This window comes from Diabrotica virgifera, chromosome 9, assembly GCF_917563875.1.
Source record: "Diabrotica virgifera virgifera chromosome 9, PGI_DIABVI_V3a".
Lineage (NCBI taxonomy): Eukaryota > Metazoa > Arthropoda > Insecta > Coleoptera > Chrysomelidae > Diabrotica > Diabrotica virgifera.
In genome coordinates, this window is record NC_065451.1 from 167,317,283 (window position 1) to 167,330,919 (window position 13,637).

The window sequence follows — 13,637 nt, forward strand, 5'->3', positions numbered from 1 at the left end:
TTTTAGTATACAGGGTTGGTCGAAACTCGGAATGAATATTTTCTTAGTTTTTTTAAATGGAACACCCCGTATTTTAGTATTGTAATGAAATGATATTTCATGGTACGTTTTCATTTTGTAAATATTCCCTATACCTAATTGCTTTAATTTGTGAGTTATTGGTGATTCAAGCTAAACATTAATTGCAAAAAAAGGTCTTCAAATTATAGTCATTTTATGTCATTGCGCCAACTCCGAATTTTAATTGATAACGGCGTAAATTATGATTAAAGTTTATCGAGATCACATTTTTGAAGTCCGTAAAACTGTCACCCATAAATACTATTAGTGCAGTGGCTACTAACAAGAGCTTATCCAGCGTGAGCTAAGCGGATTAGAGGAGCTGTATAGTTCTGTACGCCTGGCCAAATTATACCTACTTTATTATCTATTAGCCTCTGTCTTAAAGAATTCTGAAGTGACGATTCCGAAAATCTTTTTTTTTGGCTCATTTTAATTCCCATTTCAGATTTAGATTTAGATTTTAGATTTATTTATATCAATTTACGCCGATATTATTCAAAATTCAGAGTTGGCACAATGATTGTCATTTCGAAACCCATATATTCATGTAAGATTTATTCCATTTGAGCGACATTATATTTCCCATAAGATGTGTGCGGCGTCGGTCGGTTAACCTTATTGCTCATTGACATAGTCAATTCTGCCTCTTGAGGGGCTATCCTAGTGTAAAAGTATGAAATTCATATACTTTTTTTGGGAACTTCTGAAATAAAAAGTTCTGTACCAATTGTTTTGAAAATTTGCATGAGCATTCATTATATATGGTGTCCCAGAAGTAGCGGAACGGTCGAATATTTCGCGAACTAAACATCGGATCGAAAAACTTAAAAATACGTGTTCAATTATTTTCAAAAATCTATCCAATGACACCAAACACCAATCCCCACTACACCCCCTGGAGGTGGGGTGGGGGGTAACTTTAAAATCTCAAATGGAGACTCCCAGTGTCTCTTGCAAATTTGGATTCGTTACGTAAAAGTAGGTAACTTTTATTCAAGACATTTTTTCGAACTGTGGATAAATGGCTCTATAATTGGGAAAAACGATTTATCCTGATACCAGAGGGAAATTATACAAACGGTCTAATATCTCACGAAATACACTTCCAAATGAGAAACCAAAAATCGATTTTTAATCTTTTTCGAAAACCTATCGAATAACATCAAACACGACCCTCCAACCCACCCCATGGAGGTGGGGTGGGGGTAACTTTAAAATCTTAAATAGCAACCTCACTTTTCATTGCAGATTCGGATTCGTCATAAAAAATTAAGCAACATTTATTCGGAACATTTTTAAAATTTTTGATAGATGGCGTTAATAAATCATATTTTTCCAATTAAAGCGCCATCTATTAACAATTCTAAAAAATATTTCGCAAAAATGTTGCTTAATTTTTCATGACGGATCCGAATCTGCAATAAAAAGTAGGGGTTGCTATTTAAGATTTTAAAGTTACCCCCCACCCCACCTCCAGGGGGTGGGTTGGAGGCTCATGTTTGGTGTTATTTGATAGGTTTTCGAAAAAGATTAAAAATCGGTTTTTGGTTTCTCATTTGGAAGTGTATTTCGTGAGATATTAGATCGTGTCTATAACTTACCTATGGTATCAGGATAAATGTTTTTTCCCAATTATAGTGCCATCTATCCACAGTTCGAAAAAATGTCTTGAATAAAAGTTGCTTCCTTTCACGTAACGAATTAAAATCTGCAAGAAAAACTGGGGGTTTCCATTTAAGATTTGTAAGTTACCCTCCACCCCACCTCTAGGGGATGTATTGGGTGTTGGTGTTTGGTGTCATTGGATAGATTTTTGAAAATGATTGAACACGTATTTTTCAGTTTTTCGATCCGATGTTTAGTTCGCCGAAATATTATATAATACACCTTATATAATACACACATAATATAATACACCTTGTATAAAGAAGTATGTACAATATGTACACATAAAGCAATGTTCATAAAAAATATTGAAAATTAAACAATTTATGCGCCATTTACTGGTACCGTGAAAATAAAAACATGGCCCCACATTCTGCAGTAATTGGGACTAATAGAGATCCTGAAACATAAAATTTCAAAGTGATTATTGAAATATAAGTTATTTCCTATACCATTAACTAGAATTTTTGAAAAATATTAAAATTTGGAAAAATTACGAAGTGTTATTTTTTTTAAATTAGCTAAAACATTTTCAGTTTCAAAAACCGCCAAAATAACATTTTTTATCCGATCAAAAAACCCCTAGTTAATGCTATAGAAAAAAGCTTATATTTTAGCAATAACGTTGAAATTTTATATTTCAGGATCTTTATTAGTCTCAATCACTGCAAATAGTGGAGCTATGTTTTTATTTTCACGGTGCTAGTAGATGCAGCATAAATTGTATAATTTTCAACATTTTTTATAAAAATTGTATTACAGGTACTTCTTTTTATAATAAATGCTCATGAAAATTTTCAAAACAATTGGTGCAGCACTTTTATTTTAGAAATTCCCAAGTATATGAATTTCGTACTTTTACACTAGGATAGCCCCTTAAAACAAGTAACATAAAATGCTGTAAATGTCTGTTTCTATTTTATCCTATGACCTTACAATAATTCTTCCTATCTGACCACCACATATTAAAATAGGCTTCACTCTATAATCTTTTCATACAAAACCAACTTGAATGATATGCACACCCGGAGCAGCTCTGTTCAGTAAGCCATCAGACTCAATTTCATTTAACAAAATCTTCAATAAACAAATAATACATATTTTGTAAACATACCTCTAAAATGAATAAAAATAAATAACTAATAAATACAACATCACTTATAGTTGGACAAACAATCACATCATTAGTTCTTTCCTATGTTTTAACAACAATAGTTTTTTTTCCGAACTATTTTCTCAAGAAACACTCCACAATTTTCGATATGTAATAAGCTGTTGACCGCCAGACAACATATATAGCCTAATAGCCTAATAGTATAGGGTGAGGCAAATAACTGGCCTATTAGAAATATTTCGAGAACTAAAGGAAACAGAATCATGAAAATTGGAATGAAGGGGATTTGAAGGATGATCTATTAAATGAAAATATTTTTATCTCTTTGCAACTTCCGGTTATACCGAAAGTTGCTTATAACTTCGTTTTTTTAAATGGGACACCCTGTATATTTTTACATTTTTGGATTCTCCTCAATATCTTCTTTCTTAAAATATGAGGTTTTGTGATATTATACAGGGTATTTTAAAAGATATTTACGTTTTTTTATTAATTTCGTAGCAACATTCACACCCTGTAGAATTGTAATAGTTTGACATTATAAACTCTGCTTACGTTCAAGTGATTTTTAATATAGTCTACTGTTGTCAAAAATCATTAGTATAGCTAATTTTTAAATTTTAGTATACAGGGTTGGTCGAAACTCGGAATGAATATTTTCTGAGTTTTCTTAAATGGAACACCCTGTATTTTAGTATTGTAATGAAATGATATTTCATGGTACTTTTTTATTTTATAAGTATTTACTATACCTAATTGCTTTAATTTGTGAGTTATTGGTGATTTAAACTAAATATTAATTGCAAAAAAATACGTAAAAACTTATTAGGTTGGCCGTGAAAAAATTCAATCACAAATAATTTTTCAGAAATAAATACATATCAATCCAGACTGATCCTTAAAAATACCAATAATGGTTTAGCTATCAAAATACCTACGTAGTTAAGATTGTTGGTGCGATTAACAATTAAGCACAAATTAAAGCAGTTAGGTATAGGGAATGCTTAAGAAATAAAAAGGTACCATAAAATATTATTTTATTACAATACTAAAATACAGAGTGTTCCATTTGAGAAAACTCAGAAAATACTCATTCCGAGTTTCGACCAACCCTGTATACTAAAATTAAAAATTTAGCTATACTAATGATTCTACAGGGTGTGAATGTTGCTACGAAATTAATAAAAACACGTAATTATCTTTTAAATTACCCTGTATAACATTACAAAACCTCATATTTTAAGACAGAAGACATCGAAAAAAATCCAAAAATGTAAAAATATACCTACAGGGTGTCCCATTTAAAAAAAACGAAGTTATAGGCAACTTCCGGTATAACCGGAAGTAGCAAATAGATGAAAATATTTTCATTAAATAGATGACTCTTCAAAACCCCTTAATTAAAATTTTCATGATTCTGTTGCCTTTGGTTCTCGAGATATTTCTAATAGGCCCTTTATTTGCCTCACCCTGTATATTATTCAACGAGCATGTAATGATGGCTATTACTCACGATGATGAAGTTTGCAACACGAGACGTAGGGGAGTGTCGTAATTCATCAGAGTGAGTAATAGCCATTACATGCGAGCAGAATACTATACTTTTTCTATGACTTTTTTATTTGGATTAGTAGACAAATATAATTTTCAACAACTAACATTATTTAAAATCGAAAGATTTTATTTTTCATAGGAAAACATATTTTATATAACTCTGGCAACACTGTTAGAATTACCCTTCTTCGGTTTATGAAACAGTAGTTGTCACTAGTGTCATGATAAATAATGTCTAATTTTTAAAATCCACCGCCATTATATAACTCAATTAAGGACATGAAAAAGAAGGTTTGCTTCCATTAAAAATCTATTGTACAATCAACAGTAAGTGAAACAGAATTCATTGATATAAATTTCACATCCTTAAACTCTTTTACGGAATTAGTACCCAAATATTTATGTTTACCTTTTAATAACGTCAATCTTAAAATGTCAGATGTTGAAATTTTACCGTAAAAAATATACTAACCGATTGTTACAGTTATAAATCCTTTAAACATTTTTCGAAGTTAATTGATGATATAAATTACAGTGATTATTTTATTAAATAAACAAGTGTAAGTAATTTTGTTTGCTAATAATAAGTATATTAAAAGTGCCATGCACCGCTTGAATCTAACTTCAACCCGTGAGTAATGTCCCGTGAGTAACTTCAGCCCGTGAGTAATGAACTATTACTCACGGGTAAAGTAATGGGTGTTATCTATTCAAAAATAGTGAATAATGAGCATATTATTAAACGGTCGTAGAAAAATGAATATAGTTACAAATGAATATACTCATATCATGAGTACATATACAACTAAATTCCATGCAAGTACTATTTATATACGCTTTCATACCAACCATACGTAATATTGGCATTATTTATAACATTCTTGATAGAACCTGAGTAGTTACAATTTGTATTTTTTAGTATTTTAATGTAATCTTTCCGAAGACCTGACGAAGAACGGCAAATTTTAGTGTTCGAAACCGGTCGTTCAAGGTTTAATAAATAAATTATAAGGCTAACATGTATTACTCTAACCTTGTCTCATACGTGCAACCTTGAAATAGGCTCATATGTGCCACCGAGGAGTCATATAAATCTAAATAATGATTATTCTCATCGGGTCTACCCCAAAATCCCGACAGCCAAAATCCCGACAGCCACAATCCCGACGGCCAAAATCCCGACACGCCAGAATACCGACAGACCAAAATCCCCACAGGCCAGAATCCCGACAGGTTTGATAAGTTTATTTTTAACATATAATTACATTTAGTTCTTGTTTTTTGTTTATGGCCATCTGTTTTTTAATTTTTGTTACTAAACCAAATGTAGTGGTCGGAATTTTTACTTATGCGAGGATTGCTGCATGTCGGGATTCTGGCCTGTCGGTATTCTGGCCGTCGGGATTTTGGCTGTCGGGATTTTGGCTGTCGGGATTTTGGCCGTCGGGATTTTGGCTGTCGGGATTTTGGCTGCCGGGATTTTGGACGGCACCGATTCTCATCACATCACATTCATGAGCTTAATGATGTTTTTTCAAAAAAACTGGATATTCAAAAATGGTATTCAAAAATGTTTCTATTTTCACAGTAAAATCTATGCAGGAATTTCTTAATATTGAAATATGTACCAAGATAGCATTTAATATTCAAAGATAAACAGATTCGCACTCTCACTAATAAAATTTTATATTAAAATGTCGTAACTCCTTCCCTGTTTCTTTGTGGTGTTATTCAATTTCAGAACAAGCTACTATAAGCAAACTTATTACCGGCTTTTGTAATTTTCAGCTAGAATTCGGCTGCAATATATGGCCTTGTATTTAGTACACGATGGGCTACGTAGCTACGTTTTATGAGGTATCTGGATAAAACACCTCTGCAGCAAACATGTTGAAATAACTTCACGTTGATAGGTAGATCACGTAGATGCATATTATATCCTTAGAAAATTGTATGAAGCTAGTTTAGTTTACGAAAGAATCAAAAATATCTGAAAAGGAAAAAGCAGAATTATATATCCAGAACTATGTATAAAAATATTGTGAAAAATAATTATTTTAAGCAAACTGTCACAGAAAACGTGATATACAATTTCTCTAAAATACCTATTTTATCTAAAGTATTACGAAAATTTTAAAACTATTTTTATCATATCTTAATCTAAGAGCTAGTGAACCCTCCGACTAACGGTCGTCCTGTAAGGCTAGAAATTTTTCTAGGGATAATTCATAGCACACCAAGGCTAAAAACCATGACCTGGCAGGCATCAGCGGTGCACGTGTATCTACCAGGTGAATCGAAAAGTGCAAATTTAGGGGGCAAAATAAACTTTCTCCTGTAAGGTTTAAATTTAAGTATGTGTTTAAGTAAGTCATTTAGAAGAAATGTGTACAATGACAGGCGATTCTGAAGAGTATAAGACCTTGCCAGGCGAGGGGAAAGATTAGGGGTTTTACTAAAATTATTCTTCTTGCATCGAACAAATTTTTTTAGGTTTTTTGAATCATTCCAAACCGAAAATGTCTTTAGTGATTTTTCTCTTAAGTTAACAGTTTTTGTTATATAAGCGATTGAAAATTTTGAAAATTGCGAAATCGGCCATTTTTAACCTTAAATCGGGCATTTATCTAAAAATTTTAAAGTTGCCAAGATAGGTAGATATTCTTTAAACATTGATTGATAAAATCCCAAAGAGTTTTTTGGAATACAACATCGGAAACGCCTTTGTTTTTTAATTGCTAATCAAGCGGGCGCGACACTGTAGTATAAGTGAGGACGTTTGAGTTGGCATAAATTCATTATCTCGAGAATGGGCAAATTTCAAGACAGGTCCGACAGGTCGATTTTATTTTTAAATTAGGACTTTTTGGCATATATTGATGGTTAAGAGCGCAGATATAGTATGTCCACTTTTTGCTGATTTTAAGATAACATCATAAGAATATTCAGTAGGGTCATATGAATGTTCTGCATAATTATTGTAAGTCCAGAATGATTGTAAATGGGTTAAACCGCCTTGCCAAAATATAGTATTTCCCATTTGTACTAAAAACCGACTTGCACAGATATTTTATGTCCGTTAACACAGTGCACAAACATATTGTAGTATGTTTTGGGACATACAATATTAGTGCTCATGCGATCAAACTTATCATGGCTGTAAATATTGTTTGTCCGGACATGCAGTAACATGCGGTAACAACTCGTATGTTGTATGTCCATACACATTTTCAAAAAAAATATTTTTTAACCCAATAATACATAATATTTTAAAAAATGTCTACATTAAGCTAATAATGATACCCGAACTTATTACCCAAACATTATGATATATCGGTATATCAGCAGTATCAAACAAAAAGTAACGCGAAAACTTCAAAACGTTCTCCTCAACAATTAAGATATTCGGACATAATATATCTGCGCTCTTAACCATCGATATATAATAATAGTGACGTCATCCATCTGAGCGTGATGACGTAATCGATGATTTTTTTAAATGAGAGTAGGGGTTGTATGATAGCTCATTTGAAAAGTTATTTAATTCTTTATTCACTAATGTAACCATTAACATAATTATTTATACAGAGTGTACAAAAAACATTTTCTTATTAAATTAACTTTTGAATAAATTTGACAAATAGAAGAAAATTTTTTTTGTACACCCTGTATAAATAATTATGTTAATGTTTATATTACTGAATAGAGAATTAAATAGCCTTTCAAATGAGCTATCACACAACCCCTACTCTTATTTAAAAAAATCATCGATTACGTCATCACGCCCAGATGGATGACGTCACTAGTATTATATATATGCCAAAAAGTCCTAATTCAAAAATAAAAATCGACCTGTCTGAGGATTTCTCTTGAAATTTGCCCATTCTCGAGATAATGAATTTATGCAAACTCAAACGTCCTCACTTATACTACAGTGTCGCGCCCGCTTGATATGCAATTAAAAAAACAAAGGGGTTTTCGATATTTTATTGCAAAAAACTCTTAGGGATTTCATCAATCAATGTTTAAAGAATATCTACGTATCTTGGCAACATTGAAATTTTTAGATAACTGTCCGATTTAGGGTTAAAAATGGCCGATTTCGCAATTTTCAAAATATTCAATCGCTTATATAACAAAAACTATTAACTTAAGAGGAAAATCACTAAGGAACTTTTCTATTTGGAATGATTCAAAAAACCTAAAAAAAATGTTCGATGCAAAATGAACAATTTTAGGAAAAACCCCTAATCTTTCCCTCGCCTGGCAAGGTCTTATGCTCTTCAGAATCGCCTGTCATTGTACACATTTCTTCTAAATGACTTACTGAAACACATACTTAAATTTAAACCTTACAGGAGAAAGTTTATTTTACCCCCTAAATTTGCACTTTTCGATTCACTTGGTAGATACACGTGCACCGCTGATGCCTGCCAGGTCATGGTTTTTAGCCTTGATGTGCTATGAATTATCACTAGAAAAATTTCTAACCTTACAGGACGACCGTTAGTCGGAGGGTTCACTAGCTCTTAGACTATCTACAGTCTTCAGCAATTCCTGCAGATTTTCGTTTACTATGTCTCTTTAACTAAGCAATCTTCTGCTTGTTTAAGTGCGTGCTCGATTTTAATCGACACTATAGGACACTGTATTTTTGTACACTGGACACTGTAACATCACATGTGTGGTATTTTTCTTCAAATAATTCTTTTTTCCAAGTTCTGTTAATTTCATTCATTTGTTGTTCTTCTTCTTCTTCTTCTGGTTCCTATCCGTTTTGGATGTTGGAAATCATATTCGCAATCAAAACCTTGCTCGCTGACACCTCGTAACGGCGACCATTCGAAACAGCGACACTTCTTAACGGCGACAGTTCGTAACTATACAAATTCGTAACGGACAATTCGTGACATCGAAATTGAATTATTCTGTTTATTTTTATTTACGTGGAAACTAACTGTTATTACAGATATAATTGAAATGTTTATCAATTTAACGAATCAGTACCGGAATAAACATAACACATTTTATATTTTGTGTTTCAGAATGTATTAAAAGTCTTTAAATACTTTAAATACAAACTTTTTTAACAATATTTTTTAAAAGTTTATCCCTCATATTGTTCCTTAAATTTGCATACACCTAGACAAAGAAATAATGAAGTAATTCGTGAACCGACAACCGTATTTAGACATTCCCAACTTTCCAAGTAATAATTTTGTAAAGGAAAGAGTATAATTACCGGTTATTATAATAAACCTTGTGATTGGTTATAGCCTTGGGGTATTCAATCAACGGTTATAGTTGATAAGAGGGATGGCTTTTAATACTTGGTTTAAATACTTTTATTTTATTCTGAAACACGAAATATGAAATGCCTTAAAAATGTTTATGCTCATACTAATTCGTTAAATTGATAAATATAATTTATAACAGTAATAACAGGATTCGTTTATAACAGGATTAACAGTAATAACAGTTAATTTCCACGTTACCAAAAATAAACAGATTAATTCAATTTGGACGTTACGAATTGTCCGTTACGAATTTGTATAGTTACGAACTGTCGCCGTTACGAAGTGTCGTCGTTACGAACTGTCGCTGTTACGAATTGTCCGTTACCAATTGTCCGGTTACGACCTGTCGCGTTACGAGATGAAATGGAACCATCCTTAGACCATATTCTCAAATTCCGCAGCCATGATTCATTTGTTAGCTGTCTGTATTGTTTTACCATTGTTATTCTGAAAATAGTTAGAGCTCAACTTTTTTATCAACCTTGCTCTCTTATTTTTCATCCATTTTACCCAATTTCCTATTTCTTTTTCAGATATATCTACAGCGTGTGTTTGTCTGTCTTTTATTTCGTCGTATTTGGGGACGTAGGTATGTAGAAATATCTTCTTTTGTAATAATGATGAGTATTATTTTACCCATTTGTCCATTTGTATCGTTCCATCTTTACCCTTTTATGGATATTATGTCTTCGGAAGTTCTCAGCGTTTTCCATGCCTCTCTTGTTTTTGAGCTTCCCATTAAGCTATATACATTGTTATGCTCTACTTTACCTCTTTTATTAGATTGATTAGCAAATACTTAATTTAATTAATTATTCAATTATTTTAATTACTGCCTATGTAAAAACAAAACCAAATTCAAATTAAATTTTCTAATAAACTTTATTCTCAGGGCTAATTTTGTATTCTATGCAATACCTTTGATTTGTGGCTTCTAGTATATCTAGTTGCTTACTCCTTCCAGGATAAAACAGGGAAATTAAACACATTCAATATCAAATAAACGTAATCTATTATTTATTTATCCAATATGCAGTATAAATAAGAAAAGAATAAAAAACCGCTAAACGCCGTAAAAATGAGTGGCGCATACAATATTCCAGCTACAAAAGATCTGATATGAAAATTACGTGGCGCGAAAATGTATTTTCATTTTGATGCAAAACAAAATTCTAGTTTTATTTTAAAAGGTTTTTCCATAATATTTGCTAAATTTGAAGTAAACGCGCCACAAAAGAGTTTCAAAATTCAAACTGTATCAAATGTACACTTTTGTGGCGCGTTTACTTCAAATTTAGCAAATATTATGGAAAAACCTTTTAAAATAAAACTAGAATTTTGTTTTGCATCAAAATGAAAATACATTTTCGCGCCACGTAATTTTCATATCAGATCTTTTGTAGCTGGAATATTGTATGCGCCACTCATTTTTACGGCGTTTAGCGGTTTTTTATTCTTGTATCAGGAGTTTTTCAAGTTATATACAAATTAAATGTATGAAGTTGAATGCAATTTTTCTCGATTACACGATATCAAGCTTTATAAATGGTCACCTTTGTCGCATTATCTCCCAAATGATCTAGTGACCATCGAATGTATACTAGATTTTTTTTCTAGTCGAAATAGAATAAATAAAAATATTGGGATGGCCGGTAAATGAACTCAGATTATCCGTTACAGATCAAATTTAGCGTCGTAACCACTACAACTACATAAACCATTTCGGGAATAATAGTTAATTGGATTATACATTTCTAACTTAAGACTTCTAAACGGCTTAACCGATTTTGATCACTAAACATGAGTTTGAAACGTATTGACAAGTAGTATCTGATGCATCTGAGTTCAAGTATGAAAACTAAAGTTGTTACAGAAATTATTGAGCTTGAACTGTTTTTCCCCATAGGAAATAGATTTGATCATATTTATGAAGCGTATAACTTAAAATTTGTAATTTTCCCGGATATGAGGTAAACAACGTTAGATTAGCCTAGAGTCCTTCTACAAACGCTCAGTTATTGGCGCAATTCGTAGGTTGAAATTTTGAGAAATTGTCGAAAAACCAAAATTTTCAAAGTTTAGTTTTTCATTTTTTTGGCTATACTGAGCCGTGTGTACGTCTGAGCTTGATCGCTTAGGCAACGTTTGAAAACCTAACTCAACCCTATTGATGTGGTTTATTTGCGATTTTCCTGTCTCTCCTTGAACCTAAGATATATACGCCCAAAAAATTTGCCATTTTGTATCTACCTAGCCCTATAGCTGGCTTACGGGTAGTCAGAAGTCAAAAATTACACCGGTTCTGAATCGGCCCTCACACCCTCTTGAAACACAGAAAAAAAATTCAGATCGGTGTAACTTTTCCACATACATACATACATACATACATACATATGTACATATCCACAAACATTTTCCCCTTTTTAAATAAAAATTAAGTTCTAATTCTGAGCTCGCTAACTTTTAAACGGTATAACCGATTTTCAAAATTAAACATGCGTTGGAAAGTTTTTGAAATGTTTGGGAGTTTTGGGGACGAGAACGAAAAACAGACCCTAAATAGGAAAAGCCGTAAAATCCACAGCCTTGGACCAAAATGAAGAAGTAATATATGGATCTAGGAGTCTTTTCCTAAACTTTAAGATGGGATTTGGCTCAATTTTCAATTCAGTCAGGTTTAGAAAATCGAAAATTTCGTGTATATAATATATAGTGTCGCATGTAGGGGTTGTGCGTCACTGGCGAGAACTGTCGTTCTCTGGTAATTTTCAAAATTAGATGTGCGTTGGAAAGGTAATGATCAGTACTAGCAGAAGCCGCAAAGGTCGAACTAATATTTTTGAAATTTTTGGTAGTTTTGAGAACGAGAACCTTGGTCGCAATCTCTCCCAAATGATCTAGAACTTACGACACCAGTGATAAGACAATCCGAGTTCATATCCCAGCCATCCTAATAATTATGTAATTATGGCCGGCAAATGAACTCGGATTGCCCAATCAAACTAGCATCGTAACCACTACAAGTACATAAACCATGATTGATTAATAACATTGATTTTTTCGATATAAACTAAATTTCGATAACCAATAAATCGAAAACTATTAATTTTATCAAAAAAATATAAAACATTTTTTGCTTACAATTAATGTTTTTACCAACACTTGCGGTCAAAATATAATAAAAAATTTCCACTCTCGAGACGGGGTGGCAACCACCCCATGGTAAAAGCGTCTTTCGGAATCATACAGATTTTGATCCTTAGACTCTCCACTACTTATTCTTAAATTTTCAAGCAAATCGATCCATTCTGTAAAAATTGCGAAGTGAAAAGTTTCAGTTCCTGGACTAATTATACTTTTGGAGCTCTATAACTTCTGAACGGCTGAACTGATGTTGATCACTAAATATGAGTTTAAAACGTATTGACAAGTAGTATCTGATGCATCTAAGATCAAGTATAATAACTGAACGTATTACAGGAATTATTGAGCTTGAAAAACGGTTTTTCCCATAAGAAATAGATTTGATTATAATTATGAAACCTATAACTAAAAATGTCGAATTTTCCCAGATATGAGATATACACCGTTAGACGCGTCCTGAGTCCTCCTACAAACGCTCAGTTATTGGCGCAATTCGTAGGTTGAAATTTTGAGTAATTGTCGAAAAACCAAAATTTTCAACGTTTAATTTTTCAGTTTTTCGGCTATGGTGAGCAGTGTGTATGTCTCAGGTTGATCGCTTAAGCACCGTTTGAAATCTTAACTCATTCCTATTAATTTGGTGTATTTGCGGTTTTCCTGTCTCTCCTTGAACCCAAGATATATACGCCCAAAAAATATGCTATTTTGTATCTATCTAGTCCTCTAGCTGGCTTACCGGTAGTCAGAAGTCAAAAATTAGACCGGTTCTGAATCGGCCCTCACACCCTCTTGAAACACAG